Source organism: Phascolarctos cinereus, unplaced genomic scaffold, assembly GCF_003287225.1.
Source record: "Phascolarctos cinereus isolate Bilbo 61053 unplaced genomic scaffold, phaCin_HiC Scaffold_1;HRSCAF=81, whole genome shotgun sequence".
Taxonomy (NCBI): Eukaryota; Metazoa; Chordata; class Mammalia; order Diprotodontia; family Phascolarctidae; genus Phascolarctos; species Phascolarctos cinereus.
The window spans coordinates 114,055,894-114,073,846 of NW_027555514.1; the positions used below are offsets into that span (position 1 = coordinate 114,055,894).

Consider the following 17,953-nt stretch of genomic DNA (forward strand, 5'->3'; position numbering starts at 1 on the left):
GAAGAAGAGACAATAGATTTCCCATTTTTATTGAGTAGTCCCAGAGAGTGGATGTGGTAACAGGATTAACTCTGATATTCCCCTAGAATAATCTGCTCACTTTGGATCAAGGGCTAATAAGAAATACTTATTTAAAGAGAGTCATCAGGCCTGTGACACTCAAACATCCCATGAATATCCCCAATAGGATACCTGATTTCCTGCTCTGTTGGCAAGAAAGAGAATATACTGTGGGGATTTTAAAGCAGAACCAGAGTGAGCCTTAGAGATTCTTCAGTAAACATGGGAACGAATCTCTGTTGCTTTCCCCCTCCCTGGATGAGTATAGGAGACCTCTAGGAACACAAGGGACTTCCCAGAGTTTTTCTTGGTTTTGCTCCAAAGTTCCTTTATCTCCCACCTTCTCCACACTCAGTAGAGCCAAATGACTGACCTAGAGCATAGCCATTTGGCTGCCTGGGTCACCTTTAAAGTGTCCTCAAAGACCTTTCCTCATGGACACAGGACTGAGACCATGAGCCTTAGCAGTCATCAGCTTCCTTATCAGGAAAGAAAAAATTAATGAAATAACAAAACCTGAGTTAAAGTGCCGGTTGCACCACATCTGCACTAGAAAAACTACAGAGAACAACAAGCCTAAATGTGACTTTTGTTCCATCTAGTGGCAAGTAAGTGTTTGATGTCTAAACATGGAAAGGGCTGCCTCTGAAAGCATCGTGTTCTCCAATAACTGGAGATCTCCTAATGGAGGCTAGATGACCTTTTGTTGAGGATACAATGGAGAAGATTCACACTTCAGATTGGACTAGATTATAGAGGTGTCTACCTTGACTGCCACAAAACTACAGGATGCTCTGGAACCAGATTAAAATTTAATTGGGAAATCCTTAACAAAATAAATAAAAATGAAATACAACATGGACAGTGTTAATTTGTGTTTTTCTAAGTCAATATGAAGCCCACAGGGACCCATTTCTATTTGAGTTGAACACCATCGGACTAGATGATCTCTGTGAACCCTCCTACCCTTAAGATTCTCTGAGAAGTGTGCCACAGAACACATTCTCTCAAATTTCTGGGAATCTTTGTCCAAGCTACCATTCAGCTTATAGTGAAGTCCTGTCATGGTTGAGTTGAGCAACCATGAGTTGAGTTGAGCAAATAGCAGTGTTGGGTTTCATAGGTTGAAGGGACAATCCCTTTTACTTCAGAGACTAAGACCACAGTATATACAGTGACATACTTGCAAACCTCCAAGCCCAAAAAACACTTACATATGATGGAACAGATCGGTCCCACTTTGTACCTGGTGCCATAAAGGGATGTCACAGACTCAGCAGCTATTTGGGCCACTTCATTCTAGGGTGAGAGAAACAGGAAAAGAGTTCTTGAAGTTTCACAATTCTTGCTGGATAAGATATCCAGTGGTTTTCCCTTGCAGAGAATGGGATATTTTAGTTAATTGAATTCCTGGGTAATAGAAGGACTATTTTGGTTTTAACTCTTACTATTGAAAATCTTTCTTAAAATATTTTTAGTTTAAATTTATCTGCTGAACCTCTCCCGTGCCCTAAATACATTCTCCCTGGTATCATACTCATTTTTGTAAATGCCATCATTATTAGATTATAAGTTCCATGAAGGCAGGACTGTGTCTTTTCTCCCACTCCCATCTTTGTATCCTTAGTGCCTAGTTAAGCCTAGGGGCACAGCTAGGTGGCAAAGTGTATAGAGCCCTGGACCCAGAGTCAAGGACACTCATCTTCCAGAGCTCACATCTGGCCTCCCACTTAAAAGCTATGTGACCCTGGGCAAGCCACTTAACCCTGTTTGCCTCAGTTTCCTCATCTGTAAAATGAGCTGGAAAAGGATATGGCAAGCCACTCCAGTGTTTTTGCCAAGAAAACTCCAAAATGGGGCCATGAAGAGTTAGACAAGAATGAAAAATGACTGAAAGAGAACAAGCCTAGTTCACTGAATATAATTAAATCTTCCTTCAATGACTGGGGATTATTTGTACCAGTTCCCATTGTATAGAGGGATATATGAAGGAGGCATAAGAGATTAGGTTGAACAGGATGCCAGAACATACCCTGACAATTTGTGTGTGTGTGTGTGTGTGTGTGTGTGTTTGCTTCATTTTAAAAATAAAGCATTATTTTGGCTCAATTACCTATGACCCAGATTTTCCCTAGAAATTGCTGACAGCAAAAAATTTTAATTTAACTAAAGATTCTAAATGGTTGGTCCTAATTGTACCTATACTTTACATTTAAATAGCAGTTTTCAAATTTCTTTATATATTATCTTACTTGGTTGTAACAATGACCTAACAAGAGAAGTAGTGGAGATATTATTGTTCTCATTTTTCAGGCAAGGAAACTGAGTCACAGAGTCAAAGTCACACAATTAATAAGTGGCAGAGCTGAGACTCAGTCCCCAATTTTAATTGAGATTTTACTCAACCTGTTTTCCACACCCCCCCCCAACCTGACCAGTAAGGAGCACTACAAACTCTCAGGACTATTGGCTGGATCCCAACAAGTGGGATGACCTGCAGGTCTCACATAGCATTATCTATTTCTTCTGTGCTGCACAGTTGCTGGCAGTGACCCTTCTGACAGTTAAAATGACTGATGTGTCCTATTCTGTGCCATATCCTAAAACAGAGATTTTGCAAAGAGTATTTGCCAAATGGTATGAAATATAACATTTTTGTTTTGAGTTGCTTCAGTCATGTCCAACTCTTCATGACCCCTTTAGGGGTTTTTCTTGGCAGAGATACTGGAGTGGTTGGCCATTTCCTTCTCCAGGCCATTTTACACATGAGGAAACTGAAGCAAACAAAGGTTAAGTGACTTCCCACCATCACACAGCTAGTTGAACTCAGGGAGATAAGTCTTTCTGACTCCAGCCGGGCACTCTATCCACTGCGCCACCTAGCTGCCCCCAAATTGAAATACATTCACACAATTTTTTTTTTACATTTAAGAAAGTTTTGTCTTCAGCTAAAAAAGCAGCCTTCAATACCATTATCATAAGTTGAGGTTGTCACATTTCCAAGCACCGCCTGATGTGTGAAAGAAGGAAAAAACCAGAAAGAGCCTTTCCCACTTGTACCTTCAGGTTGGAGAAGTGGGTGTTGTCATCTTATCTCAAACTTGAAATGCGAATGATAGAAGTAAAGCAGCCAAGAAAATATTAACAATTCTGGGAAGAGCAAATGACTCATCATCCGACCTGGTGCATTTCTACCCATAGGGGTACACGAGCAGCTGAGAGTAGCTGTGGAGGGTGACGAAGGCTTTGACTTCTCCATGGCTCTTAATGAAGTCCACGATGGATTTCACTTCAACTTCTGAGTCAGAGCAGGGATTGCTACAGCTCCAGGTCCTATTGACCATTAAAATATACTCAAAGGAAAACTCTATTTCAAGGAGAGAGCGGTTATTAAAGTCTTCCTCAGGGAACCCAATAATCAATTGTAAGAGGGCAGGGCCAAGGAACCACCTAGAGGAAAGTATCAGGAAGTAAGACTGGACAGCCTTTGACCATTTCTCACTCCTCTTTCTTTGTAGGGCAGCTAGGTGGCACAATGGATAGAATGTCTGTCTGTGATGCCCTTCCCAGGCTCCTCGCCAATCCAATCCAACAAGCATTCATTAAGCATCTAGTACACGTAAGGTTGGGCACCAAAGTGGCGCAGTAGATAGAGTGCCAGGCCATAGAGTTGGGAAGAATCATCTTCCTGAGTTCAAATCTGGGCCTCAGACACTTACTGTGTGACCCCTGGCAAGTCATTTAATCCTGTTTGCTTCAGTTTCCTCATCTGTAAAATGAGTTGGAGAGGGAAATGGCAAACCACTCCAGCATCTTTGCCAAGAAAACCCCAAATGGAGTCAGGAAGAGTCGGACACGACTGTAAAATGAATGAACGGCAAAACAATATTCGTCTTAGAAGTACATTGTGGAGAAAAGATAGCTACTGAATTAGATCAAACTCTATTAGGAGGGATTTCTGCCCACAAGCCACAAAGTCATAGGAAAGTCATAAAGATGACAAAGTCATCTTTAAAGTCAAAGGGCAACAATAAGATGCTGGAGGATTTGGTCCAGGACCCAAACCCTTGGAAGCTTTGGAATTCAGGCCTGCAAAAGGCCTCATTGTTACTCTGGTGGGACCTAGAACTCTGGAGGGCCCTAGGAGAAAGCAGTGAATCTGTTCTCTCTTCACCTTCAGGGTATTCAAAGGGTATGGAGAAAAAAGCATAGGTCATATACAACCCTTGTCCCTTTTTCTCATTTAAATCTTGTTATGTTGTACAATGTTTTGGGGGGAAATGTGATATTGCTCAATATTTGGTATTTGACGTTTGTCTTGACAAGATGATGACTGTGAAATGAGAAGGTTGAATTAGACCTTCAAGGTCCCTTTTAGCTCTAAAATTCTCTAAGTCTATGCATTTGCCTTTTCTAGGTCCTGTCATACTTATCACTGAACTTTAGGAGGCCACGAATGGAGGTGAGCAGGATCTAGGAAAAGGCACTAAATTTAATTCCATGTGCCCCTTTGCAAATAAAATTATGTCAGAATTATAAAAACATTGTAACTTTCAGGAGGAAAAAAAGATGTCTAAGTAAGATCATGCCTTTTGCATGCATCAAACTCTTTCTGGTCCAGTGGCTCCTCAGGATTCAGTCTATGCGACAAAGTCAACAATTCCAGAAGAAAGAGGATCATGGCAGCCAAAGAGGGCTACGTTGGAATATACGACTCAGCACTGAAAGGTACCGTGGAGATCATCCAATCCAATGCCACTTATTTTACAAAAGAAAATGGAGACCCAGAGAGGGCAAATGACTCTCCCAAAGTCACACAGGTACTAAATGATAGAGACAAGATCGCAATTCAGGTTCTCCGTCTCCAAATCCAGGCTTGTCCATGACAGAGGCAAAGTATTAAACATTGTGTCTCATTCTTAGCCCAACAGAAATAGTTCACCGCAACTGAGTAGGAAGCTTACTCAGGACTTCTGGAATTTATCTGTTTTGTTTTGTTTTTTAAGTTGGGCTGTTGTAAAGAAAAAGGAAAAAACAAAACAAAAACAAAACTTGTTCTCTGGGACTGAGTTTGCCACCTCCCAAGCCTGCATCCCAGTTCCAGTTTGCATCAACACCAACGCAGAGTCTTCCAGAAACTGTGGAGTGGGTCTTCCGCCACATGCAATTCCAGGAAATCCAACCACAAAAGCATTAGAGAAAAACATAAGAAATGGTCCAGCTGCACAAAAAGCCTCCTTTGGAATGTCTTCAGTTTCTCCACTACCCATGGACCAGGGATGGTCCTGAAGTGAGCACCTGTGGCTACAGAGAAACAGGTGTCTGATTGCAGAGATACTTGTCCCAGTCACCTAACCTTTCTCTTCTCTGTTGTCTGGCCAAGGTGATAGGTAAAACCTCCCACATCTCTTTAAACAATCTATAGACAATAGGTCTGTGGCTTTAACATTTTTGGTTTTTTAGTCTTAGATGAAGAGCCCTTGCATAGCGAAAACATGTTTCTCAGTATGGTCTTTTGATATTTTCTTAAACAGGGTAATTTTCTAATGTCTCCTAAGCCTTATTTCACCATTTTGGGGCCTAACTTTGGCACATGATGCAGTTTTAATTTTCTGTGGAAATTTACTAGCCACTTTGCTAAAACCTCCCAAGCTCTGGCCTTCCCTGACTGTGTATTCTGATAGGCTACCATCGCTGGCATAGGGCCAGCAGTGCCAAGGTGGTCACGCAGCTGGGGTATTAGGTGGCCTTATTAGGTGGTATTATAAGGCCTTAATGGCTCAAATGTTCAAAGGGAAATGCCCCACTCTCCCTTTAAGGTCAGGGAGAAACACCCCCCTGCTCATTTATTTATTTATTTGTTTGTTTGTTTGTTTAGTTATTTATTTTTTTTTTAGGCAGTTGGGGTTAAGTGATTTGCCCAGGGTCACACAGCTAGTAAGTGTAAAGTGTTTGGTCTGAGGCCAGATTTGAACTCAGGTCCTCCTGACTTCAGGGCCAGTGCTCTAACCACTGCACCACCTAGCTGCTTCCCACCCTACTTATTTCAAGGAAAGCAAGAATACCTTATTTCTATACAGTTGACCAAAGGGGGAAATACCCCTGAAAAAAATCCTATATAAACCATACCAAAACCCCTAACCAGGGAGCAATCACTGATAGTTCTTAGATTGCTTTATTGTCTCCCACTCTTGGCTGAAGCCCAGAGAGCTCCCTTCTGGTCTCTCAGAGAACATTTAACCCCTGAATGGGACTCCTCTGTCCTCTTTCCTCTCCCTTATCCCCAGTCAAGTTTAGATGATGCTGCTCTGACTGCCTCTGGAACCACGGCTGCCTACCCACTGACTGCCATCGTTGACTTCAACGTGCCACTAATAAAGCCTCCTGTAGTGACTATTGGAGTCATCCCTTCTGGATAGAACCAGCTGGATGGGTGCCAAGTCCAGCAGGGGCCCCAGCTACTTCCCCTTAGCTCACGAGCCACTGAGCAGAGCTATGACCAAGTATCTTGATCACTGCACCCCCATAGATGGGGATAGACAGACAGCTTCGGTGCTACTTCCCACCCTCTTGAGCCAGGCACTTGAAGCATGTACCCAGTGGGAGGGACTCCTACACCCTGTTCTCTCAGCTCACGCACCGTTTATTCACTCCTCCAGGCAGCTGCACCAATATCCTGATGAGCGTGATGCTGTGATTCAGGTCTCAAAAGCAAGGGCTAGGGGTCTCAACTTCATACCTCAGCAAGAGGAAACTCCCTTGCCCCTTAGATCTATGAGCGGGACTAGGGAATCTGGTTGCTGTTACAAAAACCAGGGTCCAAACCACATGCCTCAGCTATGGCTAACCAATCTTTCCCTCTGGTGGCCAGACCAGGATTCCTGCCCCTTCAGGTAGTGAAAGTGGCTATACAAGTAGCATCGCCACCACCAAAACACCTTGCCATGGTGGTGTGTGAATTTTGGAACAACTTTAAAGTGGCCCCGGTGGTGGCAGCATTAGAAAGGATCACATCTGAATACTTTGACAGAGCCCTGATTTCACTGGTCTGAGTACTCTCCTCACTGGATGCAAATCATATCCCCTCCTCTTCTTCTCATCTTGCACAATTCACATCCTCCTTGGCGGATCTATCCACAGCCTTCATCTTATGCCTTTAATATCTCAGGTGTTCCAGCATATCACCTAGTTCGTTGACCTGATGTCTTTCATTCTTGCTACATGACTGGCCCAATTCCTTTTCTGATCTTATATATTAGTGACCTCATTGTATCACCTACTTAAATTCAATCACAATTTATCTGTCACAAGTATGTTTAACATGACTGCACATGTATAACCTATATCATGTATAACCCTGCTGTCTTGGGAAGGGGGTGAGGGAGGGAGGGAGAGACAGAAGGAGGGAGGGAAGAAAATTTGGAGCTCAAAAATCTTATAAAAATGAATATTAGAAACTATATATGTATTAGAAAAAATAAAATATTAATTATAATGAAAAAGAATGTTTATCATAAAATAATATAGATAATTTCTTTTGTTTCTGGCCTGAATTACTTACATATTTATGACTTAATTTAAAAATAGACTTCACTTTAGTGAAACGGAATGGTACAGTGGATAGACAGTCAGGAAAACCTAGATTTAAATCCTGTCTCTACTACTGTATGACTATTGATAGGTCATTTAACTGAGAAGTTAGCCTCAGTTTCCCCATCAGTAAAATGAGAATAATAATACCTACTTCACAGGGTTGTTGTGAGGATCAAATGAAATATGTATGTAAAGATTTTTTGTAAACGTTAAAGTACAATATAAGTGGCATTTATCATTATTATTATTGGAAAGGCCTCAGAAATCATCTAAAGCGTGAATTCCCTTTATATCTCTGACCAGTGGGCATCCAGCTTCTGCTTAAAAGCCCTCCAGTGACAGGGAACTTACTAGCTACTGAAGCACGCCATTCCAAGACCAGTTTCAATAGGAAACTCTATCAACCCAATGACCAACCGTGATTCCAGAGGTCCCATGATGAAATGTTCTATCCACCTCCTGACTGAGAGGTAATAGCTTCAGGATACAGATCGAGATATATATTTTTCAGACATGGCCAACTTGTTTTGCTTGACCATGTATATTTGTTACAAGATTTTTCTTTTTCTTTTCTTTTTTTGGGAGACAAGAGGCAGGAGAAAAAACAGATTTGTTCATTTAAAAATAGGTTAAAATAAAAGAAATCAAAATAGGAAGGAAGTTCCTTAATTGAGGCCAAATCTTTCTCCATCTACTCATAAAGTTCCATTCATTTATTCTAGTTTTGTCCTCTGAGGTCAAGTAGACCGTCAGTCTCCTCCAGTGGGGCAACACAAGCTTTATTGATTCTGGTGAGGTTTTCTGCAATGTAAAGCAGGTAGGATCACCCATCTATGGCATCTTTGGCTCCCCACTCTGATGGCCTCAAGGACCAAAAGAATTTGAGAATTCTTTTGTTTGTTTGTTTTAGGGACACTCAACTCCTAGACAAGGTAACTTTTTGATAGGGCTTCACATCCACATCAATTGAACTATACATATAGAATTACAGGCCCTGAGAGACCCTGAGAACTTAAGTGACTTGCCTAGGATCACAGTGCAGACAGCATGGGTAAGGGGCAAGGCTTGAACTTCTCAAGGTCCTTGGGATTCTTGGGCCAGCTACCCCTGACTGCCTGGCTAGTATAAGTATGACAACTTGTCATCATCACATCATTTCGAGCATGCCATAAAAGTAAATTTACCCTTCAGGATGCCAACACTTTTATTTTACCTAAAAATTAACTTTTGGGGGGGGTAGGCAATTGGGGTTAAGTGACTTGCCTGGGGTCACACAGCTAGTAAGGGTCAAGTATCTGAGGCTGCATTTGAACTCAGGTCCTCCTGACTCCAAGGCCAGAGCTCTATCCACTGCGCCACCTAGCTGCCCCTGAAAATTAACTTTTAAAGCTTTGGTTTCAGTAGCCATGCTAATATTCCAGGAATCAATGAACAGGGCAATCCATTCTTACCCCTAATGATTTTTATAAATGTTAATCATTTAACTTCTTAGCTTTTATTTTTCCATGCTGAAGAGTCATCATTTTTTTTTCTAATCTGTATACTGAAATGCCTTCTTTCTCTTGGAGGAGGTAGTAAGACTGTTAACTGTAGTAAAAAAGATCTGGGCTCTAACATCATCTCTGCCAGTAGAATATAAGCTCCTTGAGGGGAGGGATTGATTAATTTTTGTTTTCATACCTCAGTGCTCGGCACAGTGACTTAAACAAGTAGGTGCTTGATATAGATTTGATGAGTTGAATTTTAGCCGTGAGGCCTAGGGTAAATTGCTTCACCTCCTTGGTACTCAGTTTATCTATAGGTAGTTACATGGATAGACAGACAGACAGACAGATAGAAAACATTTAGGTCTCTCTCAATTCTAAGACTGAGAGTCAAGGAAGTAGGTTCTAATCTAGCTCTGTATTCTTGAGGGCAACTTGAGGGTAGCTCAGTGGATAGAACATCCTGGGAGTCAGAAGGACCTGAGCTCAAATCTGGCCACAGACACTTACTAGCTAATCACTTAACTTCTATCTTATGTAAAATGAGCTAGAGAAAGAAATGGCAAACCATTCTGGTATCTTTGCCAAGAAAACCCCAAGTGGAGTCACAGAGAATCAGAATGACTGAAAAGACTGAATCATAACAACAGCAAATCTTGAGCAAGTCACCTCCACTCTACTTCACAATTTTACCCTCTTTAAAATGAGAGGATTGGACCACTTGATCTCTAAGGTCCTTCCTAGGTCTCACACTGAATATATTAATTCCCCTCCTCCAGCCCTATCTTTCTTAAGGCAAAATGACCAGAGAGGCACATGGGTTTTTAGGCTGGGTACTACTCTAACCTGACACACTGTAGGAACAAAAGCAAAAAACAGATTATTGGATGGATTACTGGTACGTTAGTTCTGAATTTTTTTTAAATGCACGATCTAATCCTTTATGTTTGAACTAGCATGGCCACTGATACTACACGTGTGGAGGAGTCAAATGTGAACCTAGAAAAAATAAAACTATAATTTTAGGTGAAATGACCTGATTGGCTGTCCACAATGCTGTAGCTTGGGTAACCCATTCTCAGGCATGGATCCCAGCATCTAACCAGATGGCAGGCTTGTTTCCTCCAGTACTAAACTGTTAAACAAAAGGTAAATAAAGTGAGACCTTCCCTATTTCCACTCACTCTTTTCGTATCCCTTCTTTCTCTCCCATGACCCCCTTCCCATTCTTTTTTTTTTTTTTGCTTTTTTGGTGAGGCAGTCAGGGTTAAGTGACTTGCCCAGGGGCACACAGCTAGTAAGTGTTAAGTGTCTGCGGCCAAATTTGAACTCAGGTCCTCCTGACTCCAAGGCTGGAGTTCTATCTACTGTGCCACTTAGCTGCCCCCCTCATTCACTTTCTTTCCTCCTGTTCATTTACTTTATAGGATACAGGATAGAATTTGACTTGAGCATGGATGTTTCTGACAGCTCTTGACCAGTTTTAGGTAATTCTATTCCCTCTTTCATTGGTTAAAAATGTAGCATTTACACTACCACCTTACAACTTACAAACCAGAACAAAATAACAAGGGAAATCATAGAAGTCATCTCCCTTGAGATCTCTAAATTATGAAAGCTACCATATTTAGGGGATGATTTGTGATCCCCTTCATGAAAACAGTGGAATGGGTGGGATAATTTCTGGAGGCCTGGTACAGATTAAGATTTTATAATTTAATAGAGTCTATTTAATCTGAGACAATCCCTTTGGGAATTGGATCAGTGGAATCTGGGATTAGAAGGGTGGAAAAGTGAAATATTTGGGGGCTCCCAGCTTCCTTTTCTGGCTAGTAATCTAACTATATGTGGTAAGATCCACACCATCCCCATTTGTCCCCATGTTTGAAAATTTGGAATGATCTTTAACTTTAACTTTCTAATCTCCATTATTGTTTCTCCCTCAGGAATCTCTTTCATTTAGCCCCTCTTTCTCTAGTAAGGGACTACCTTACAGGCTTGCATATTGATGTAACTTCTTAATAGATCTGCCTGTCTCTAGTTCCCCCTCATCCTTCCTACCCATCCTTCATAAGACCACCAGAATGATTATTCTTATGCAAAGATCCGGTCACATCACCCCTCTGCGGAAAAATCTTCAGTGCCATCCTATTGTCTATCAAGTGAAGTTCAGACATCTTTACCTGGCATTTTAGGCCCTCTACTGTCTGACACCATCCTTCCTTTCCAGTCTTATCTCAATATCACTCCCCTCCACACCTTTTACACTGCTCTCTGCCCCCCTGAATAGACCCCTGATGTAGGGACCTCACTAGACTCCCATCCCAATAAACAGAGAAGCCCCTGGTGAAGCTCAAATCCCCTGAGTCACCCAGCCAAAGCAGAGAATTCGGTAAAGAACCCTCTTCCCACTGCCTGGGAGTTTGAACATCAGCTAGCCACCGATTTCCCAGATATTCTCCCTAGCACGGCTTAGCAGCCGTCCTTGAACTTTGACCTGCACACCAGACTCAGGGTCCCCTTTCCCTTCTCCATTATCTGGTCTTACTTAACCCAGGTAAGAACCCTATAAAAATCCACCAGGTTTTACCAGTTGGGGCATCCCCTTTGATCCAGCATCCCAGCAAGACCACCCTGTTTCCATCTTCCTTGACAATCATTCATATTGTCCCTCCGTAAAGTTCTCTTGCTTTACTTCTCAGCTGACTCTTATATTGTGTTGTGCTCTGTCTCAGGAGTCTTCTCCCCATTTCTCATGCTGTATCTTGGAATCTTTAACCTCACTTAAACTACATGAAGACACCTGGAGTCAGGAAGACTCATCTTCTTGAGTTCAAATTTGTCCTTAGACACTTCCTAGCTGGGTGACCCTGGGCAAGTCACTTAACCCTGTTGGCCTCAGTTCCTCATTTATAAAATGAGCTGGAGAAGGAAATGGCAAGCTACTGCAGTATCTCTGCCAAGAAAACCCCAAATGAGGTCAGGGAGAGTCGGACATGACTAAAACACAACTAAGCAAAATTCTCCTTTCTCTGTGCCTGTGTGCCTCTGTGCCTATGAAAGGAACATCCTTCCTCTACCTTTTCACCTTCTGAATTCTTCCCCAACTTGCAAAGCTCATTTTAACCTACCTCCCATGTAAAGCCTTCCTTGATCACTCCTAATTCCATCCTAATTCCAGGTCAGCACTGACCTTCCTTCAAGGATGGCTGCTAAGCCGTGCTAGGGAGAATATCTCACACACACACACACACACACACACACAAAATTGGTTTGCAACTCTTTAATGCACTTAAATATAATATATAATATTGCATATTAGTGTTTGTATCTTATTCAATTAATCAAAAAAATCACAATAGTCTACTATTAAACTGATCCATGAGGCCAGGGGCTGTCTTATGGATATTTTATGTTTTACCCAGTACCTAGTACAGTGCTCTATCTATATAGAACTTATTAATTTCAGTTGAATAAATGGATTAATGGATAGTCATATCTCTACTGCTAGACATAGCTTTCTTACATATAGGGACTGTTGTTTTTCATCTATCTGTCCAGCTCCTAGCCGCAGTTGATTTTATCCATCAATCAACGTTTATTGAATCTTCATAGCACCTGGCTGCTGTTTGGAGAGGAATGAACAGCCCACTGAAAACATCCAAACCATTTAAATGCAGGGTACCTTAAGCACATTCATGGGCTGTTTTCCAAAAGAATATCCTATTTGCAGTTTGCACACTAGATCTGGCTACTGCTCAGCAAGATTTTCCATTTCTGGGAAAATCTGAAATTTTAGGAGTACAGATAAAGCAAGATTTATTAAATCAGCTAGCATTTCAACTAAGGAGGATTTTTCTCTTTCCCTTTCCCATTCTGCCAGTGCATTAGCACCACGAGCAGTTTGGTTAGCTGTACATTTAGGGATGTTAATGTTTTAATTTCAGATAATTAATAATGAACCACACATTGCTACCCACAGTTCAAATCCCAGCTGAAAAAAGAGAACCATTTTGTAGCAGAAGGAGAAATATGTTTTCTTATCCCCATGACAAGAACGTATTTCTATTTTAACCATTCTAGCTGGAAAACTTTCTAAAATGGCTTCCCTATCTCCTTAAAGAGAAGAAATTGAACACCATTTTCAGTAGAACTATTTCTGTAAAATGTTAAGTAATATTCAGTAGAATGTTAGCTCTCTGAGGACAGGGGTATGCTTTTGGTTTTGTCTTTATATCTTTGTCCATGTACCTTTGCACATGGTAAACACTTACTAAATGCTTGTCAAATGGAAACAAATTACATTTTCTTGGTGATAAGTTCTTTCTTCCTATCTCCATACACTACTTTCCCTCTCTCCCCTCCTTGTTTCCAGACAGAGCTTCCATACACCGTTCACAACTTCAGAAACAGTCAACAGGTAAAGTCAGAGGAATGATAGCAGTAGGATCCCCTGGCCCAGGTATTTCCTACAGCTACCAGTTTAGTGGCTTGTCCTTAGCATTTTCCTAATTTGAGGACTCAAGTTTTCAGGTCTTATGGAAACAACCTATCTGGATGCAAGCATTCTTAACTTTTTTTTTTTGGATCATGTAACTCTTTCACAGACTAGTCAAGCCTATAGACTCCTCAGAATGATGTTTTTAGATGAATAAAATAAAACACCTAAGATTACAAAGATAGTTAGCCTGAAATAATTATTAAAATACTTATTAAAAAAAAAGAAAAACAAATTCATGGATCCCAGGTTAAGAACTATTGATCTAGAGTTTCAGGGAAGAAGTTGAGGACAGGGCTAGCTCCTTAGAAAGCTGAATATTGGAGTGAGGAAAATGAGCCACTTCTTAAGTTAAATAGCCTGAAAAATTTACCTCTTCCAAGTTATGGTAGCTTCCAAAATTGAAGGTGCCATTTCTTTCTCTTTAATGAAAAAGCATCTCTTCATTCTCTTTGTCCAGCAGAACCTAGGATAAGTCACTTCCACTTATATTCTGTTTGTGGCCACCCATTGGCATATACGCAATAATGAAAGAAGTGGGGACCAGAGAAAATGGACAGAAATCTTAAACTAAGTGATAACTCAGGCCCTAGAAACCACTTCTTCTTATTGTACATGCTGGCTGTGGGGCTATACATTGTCCTCAAAGGATGATCAATATCAAACTACAGGTAACATTTTACCAGCAATTTTCTTGGTCAGAAAAGGCAAGAGTTGGTCAGTGGAAGGAGAACTTTAGTTAAATCACTTTATGTAGGAGGCATGCATGATCAACTAAGTGATTGGCTTGCATAATGATAAAGGACTGTGCCTCGGTTGGAAGAGCCAGGGGATTTCATCTCTACCCCCCACTAATCAAAATTGATTCAATTTGTAGCAAGGGGGAAGCAGGTGTTGCTGGAAAAAAAACCTGAAGCCTTCATATAAATAAACCTGTGGTCATAGCTCCTCAGTTCTATGCACACCCAGAAAGTTGTCTTCTTATCCCCTTCATTATCTACAGATTTCACTCATAAGAAAATGGAAGGGAGGTTCCCACCTCCCATGGGATGGCTTTACCCATTGCAAAGGCGTTAATCAGTTGATTTCAGAGCCAAGTGGGAGTTACGGAAGAATAAAAGAAAATTATGAGAATGACTTTATGATTAGTTCATTTTAACCAGATAGACTTGGAAGACAAAAGATCTTTGGGGTACTCACCTGTACATCTTCAATCATGATGGAATAAGGAATTCCATGGGACTCCAAGAAAATTTTGACCACCTGCAGTCTGGAAAAGGGAATTCGGACATGTACCTTCTCCCCTGCAGTGGTGAGGGGCCTCCAGAAATCAAGCTATAAAAGGAAAGAGCAAAACCAAGCTGGGATGATCATTCCAAGGCCATAGGACTGTTTTCACTTCACCTCATTTTGATAATCCTTTTGGTAAAACTATAATATTGCCATGGGCAGTCTGAATACTGAAATCACCAGCTTACTGACCCATTATTAAAAACTCTATTGTTCTTAATATAGTATTAAACATTCTATGGTTCTTGATATAGTATTAAAAATTCTATAGTTCTTAATAACAATTGGACATTATAATGGACTGAATAAAAAAGATGATTCAAAACTTGTGGTTGTACATCATAATAAAGTTTACCTATTAGAATGCAATAGTATATTGCTGACTTGTAAATAATAGCTAGTCAATTTTCAGAGTACTATCATATCTAACTGTGTTCTACTGTTAGCCCCACAACAACCCTTTGAAATAGGCAGGCCACGTAGCATTAACTCCATTTTTTTCAGACCAAACCTCGAAGCTCCCTCTACCAATGTAAACTGACACCCATTCTGCAATTTATAGCCCTAGAAAGTCACCTGGAGCGCTGAGAGGCTATGAGACTTGACCAGGGTCACAAAGTCAGTCTATGTCAGAGGCAGTCACTATCCCCATGCTGCCTTGTATGCCTATTTTACAGAAGGGGAAATGGAGGCCCAGAAAAGTCAAGTGATTTGCCCAAAATCACACAGCTCATTAGGGGAAGAGCTAGGAATAGGACCTAAGACTCTTGAATCACAGTCACATATACTTTAAACTACAGCCTGAATTCTGAAGCACTTAACGGGGAATTAGTGTGGTGGCAGGGAAGAGGGTGTTAGATCAGTCATAAAAGGCCCTACGTTCAAACCTGGCTCCCCTGCTATCTGTGTGATCTTGAGCAAGTCATTTGATTTCTTTGGGACTCAGTTTCTTCATCTGTAAAAGGAAGAGGTTAGACTAGAGGACCTCTAAAATCCTTTCTATCTCTAAGTCCATGCTAATGTTCAGTTATGTTTGACCAGATGTATTTCCAAAAAAAAAAATCCCAATCACCCTTTCTTAACTCTGCACAAAATCCACTTTGATAAACATGGATCCCACCAGAATAGGTACCTGAAAGTGAGCTTCTGTTTCCAGTTGCCTTAGGTTTCTAACTTGTTCTTCATTCCTTGGTGTGATCTCAAGAACCTGGTCTCTGAAGAAGACAGAAGCCCAAAGGAGGTGGTTTTAGATACACTGCTCCCTGTGGCTGCTTTGTCTTGTCATTCCTTAGCAGGATAAGTTTAAGGCTACAGATCAACAATTTGATTGGCAATCAACAGGGAAGAAACAACATGCTGGGAAACCTATGGACTGACTTGGCTCCATTTCTCTAGTGGGTTGTTTTGGCTGTGAGGTTTATAAATATGTTACATAGATTTTTTTTTAGATTAGAAGTCCGAAGAAACTCACAGCTATGGTCAATCTTCAACATTTGTGCATTTAACTTTCTTTCTTTTTTTTTTTTTGCTTTGAAAATTTCACCTAACAACTTTATTGCTCTTTTGAATCACTGAATACAAATGATTTTCAAGGTTGGGTCTAACAAGAATTGTTTCTAGTCCCACTTTTTTTAAAATTTTTTTTAATATAAATTTGTTTATTTTTAGTTTTCAACATTCACTTCCACAAGTTTTTGAGTTCCAAATTTTCACCCCATCTCCCCCCTCCCCCCCACCCCCCTGGTGGATTTAACTTTCAAGACTATTAGTGTTAGCGTGATCTTATTAGTAACCTCATTTGCACTTTCATGTGAGCAACCATACACATTTGCAGCCATATGTAATAGAGAAAAAAACAAAAGGAGCAATGCATGCTGTGGAGCAGCTGGTAGCCTACCGGGTCTTGTTCACCCCACTGCTGTAAAGAGTGCCCCAGCATTAGTCAATATTTTCATTATTTACCTTTAAAACTCAAGTTTTATGTTGCAATTATACTCCAAACACAGTGCAAGTCCTTTGGGCTCTAAGCCCAAGTGTACAAAGTCAGTGATATGGCTCAGTGAGAAAATAAAGGTGTTAAATAAACTTCGGGCAGGAAATTCTGCAGATGCTGTCACTACGAGTTTGGTGCTAATGAATCAATGATTTGTTATACAGTACAATGGCCCCACACCACCACCACCATCTGACACAGTGGAAGGTAAAATTCAGGTTAAAAAAAGTTTTAGTTTTAAGAATTTTATTTACTGTACAGTATTGATGGTACTGCAGATTTCACATGTTATAAAAAGTAAATATTGTCCAAAATCAATTTTTTTTAAAATGTTAGCACAAAGAGAGAGAGAAGAAGAAGGAAATGGCACACCACTCCAGTATCTTTGCCAAGAAAACCCCAAATGGGGTCATAAAGAGTCAGACACAACTGAAATGACTGAACAACAACAAAAAATAGCACAAAAGGCTGCAGAATTCTAGGGAATTACTAGCATGAAACAACTTTTTGCATGTTACCAATTTTATTTTTGTGAATGTCATTTTGTGGGTTATTTCATGGTTACTGTGTTAGGAAAAGTGCATGTTATCAAAATTAACATTTCGTTATAAAGAATTGTATGCAGAAAATTGTATTTTCAGCACCCTTTAGTGAACGATTACAGTTTCTGGTGATTACAGGAAGCTAACCCGCATTTCAGGTAGGTTCAATGTATCAACATTTGCATTTTTTACTTTTGCTGTGAAAGAGAGGATTGACTGTATGTGTGAAATCTGCCTTACCAATTATAAGATGAAAGTCTAAAGATCAAAAAAATCTCCTAAATTAGAGTCAATTTATCTGCCAGGTGCACTGGTCCTCAATAATACCATTAAACCTGACAATCAGCAAAGCTGCCCCCTGTTCCCCATACCCCCAAAAGAAATCACAGAACATGTAGCTTGAGGACATTTGGAAAGGGGGAGGGGGTAGATAATGCCATCCGTATTGCCTTGGTAAAGATGGTACAATTGGGGTAGGTAGGTGGCATGGTAG

General features: G+C 40.7%; 1 protein-coding gene across 2 annotated transcripts in view; it reads right to left on the bottom strand.

The window, feature by feature from the left end:
* LOC110219232 (carboxypeptidase A4-like) overlaps positions 1 to 16,199 on the bottom strand; it is a 51,581-nt gene extending 35,382 nt beyond the window's left edge. Inside the window, exons 1-4 of one of the 2 annotated variants that reach the window (XM_078153717.1) lie at positions 16,058 to 16,199; positions 14,836 to 14,970; positions 10,174 to 10,272; positions 1,275 to 1,359 (exon numbers count right to left, since the gene is read on the bottom strand). The gene's annotated coding sequence lies outside the window, so the exon portion shown is untranslated. The remainder of the gene's footprint in view (positions 1 to 1,274; positions 1,360 to 10,173; positions 10,273 to 14,835; positions 14,971 to 16,057) is intronic. The other variant, XM_078153715.1, reaches the window with a different exon arrangement.
* Between the last annotated feature and the right edge of the window lie 1,754 nt (positions 16,200 to 17,953).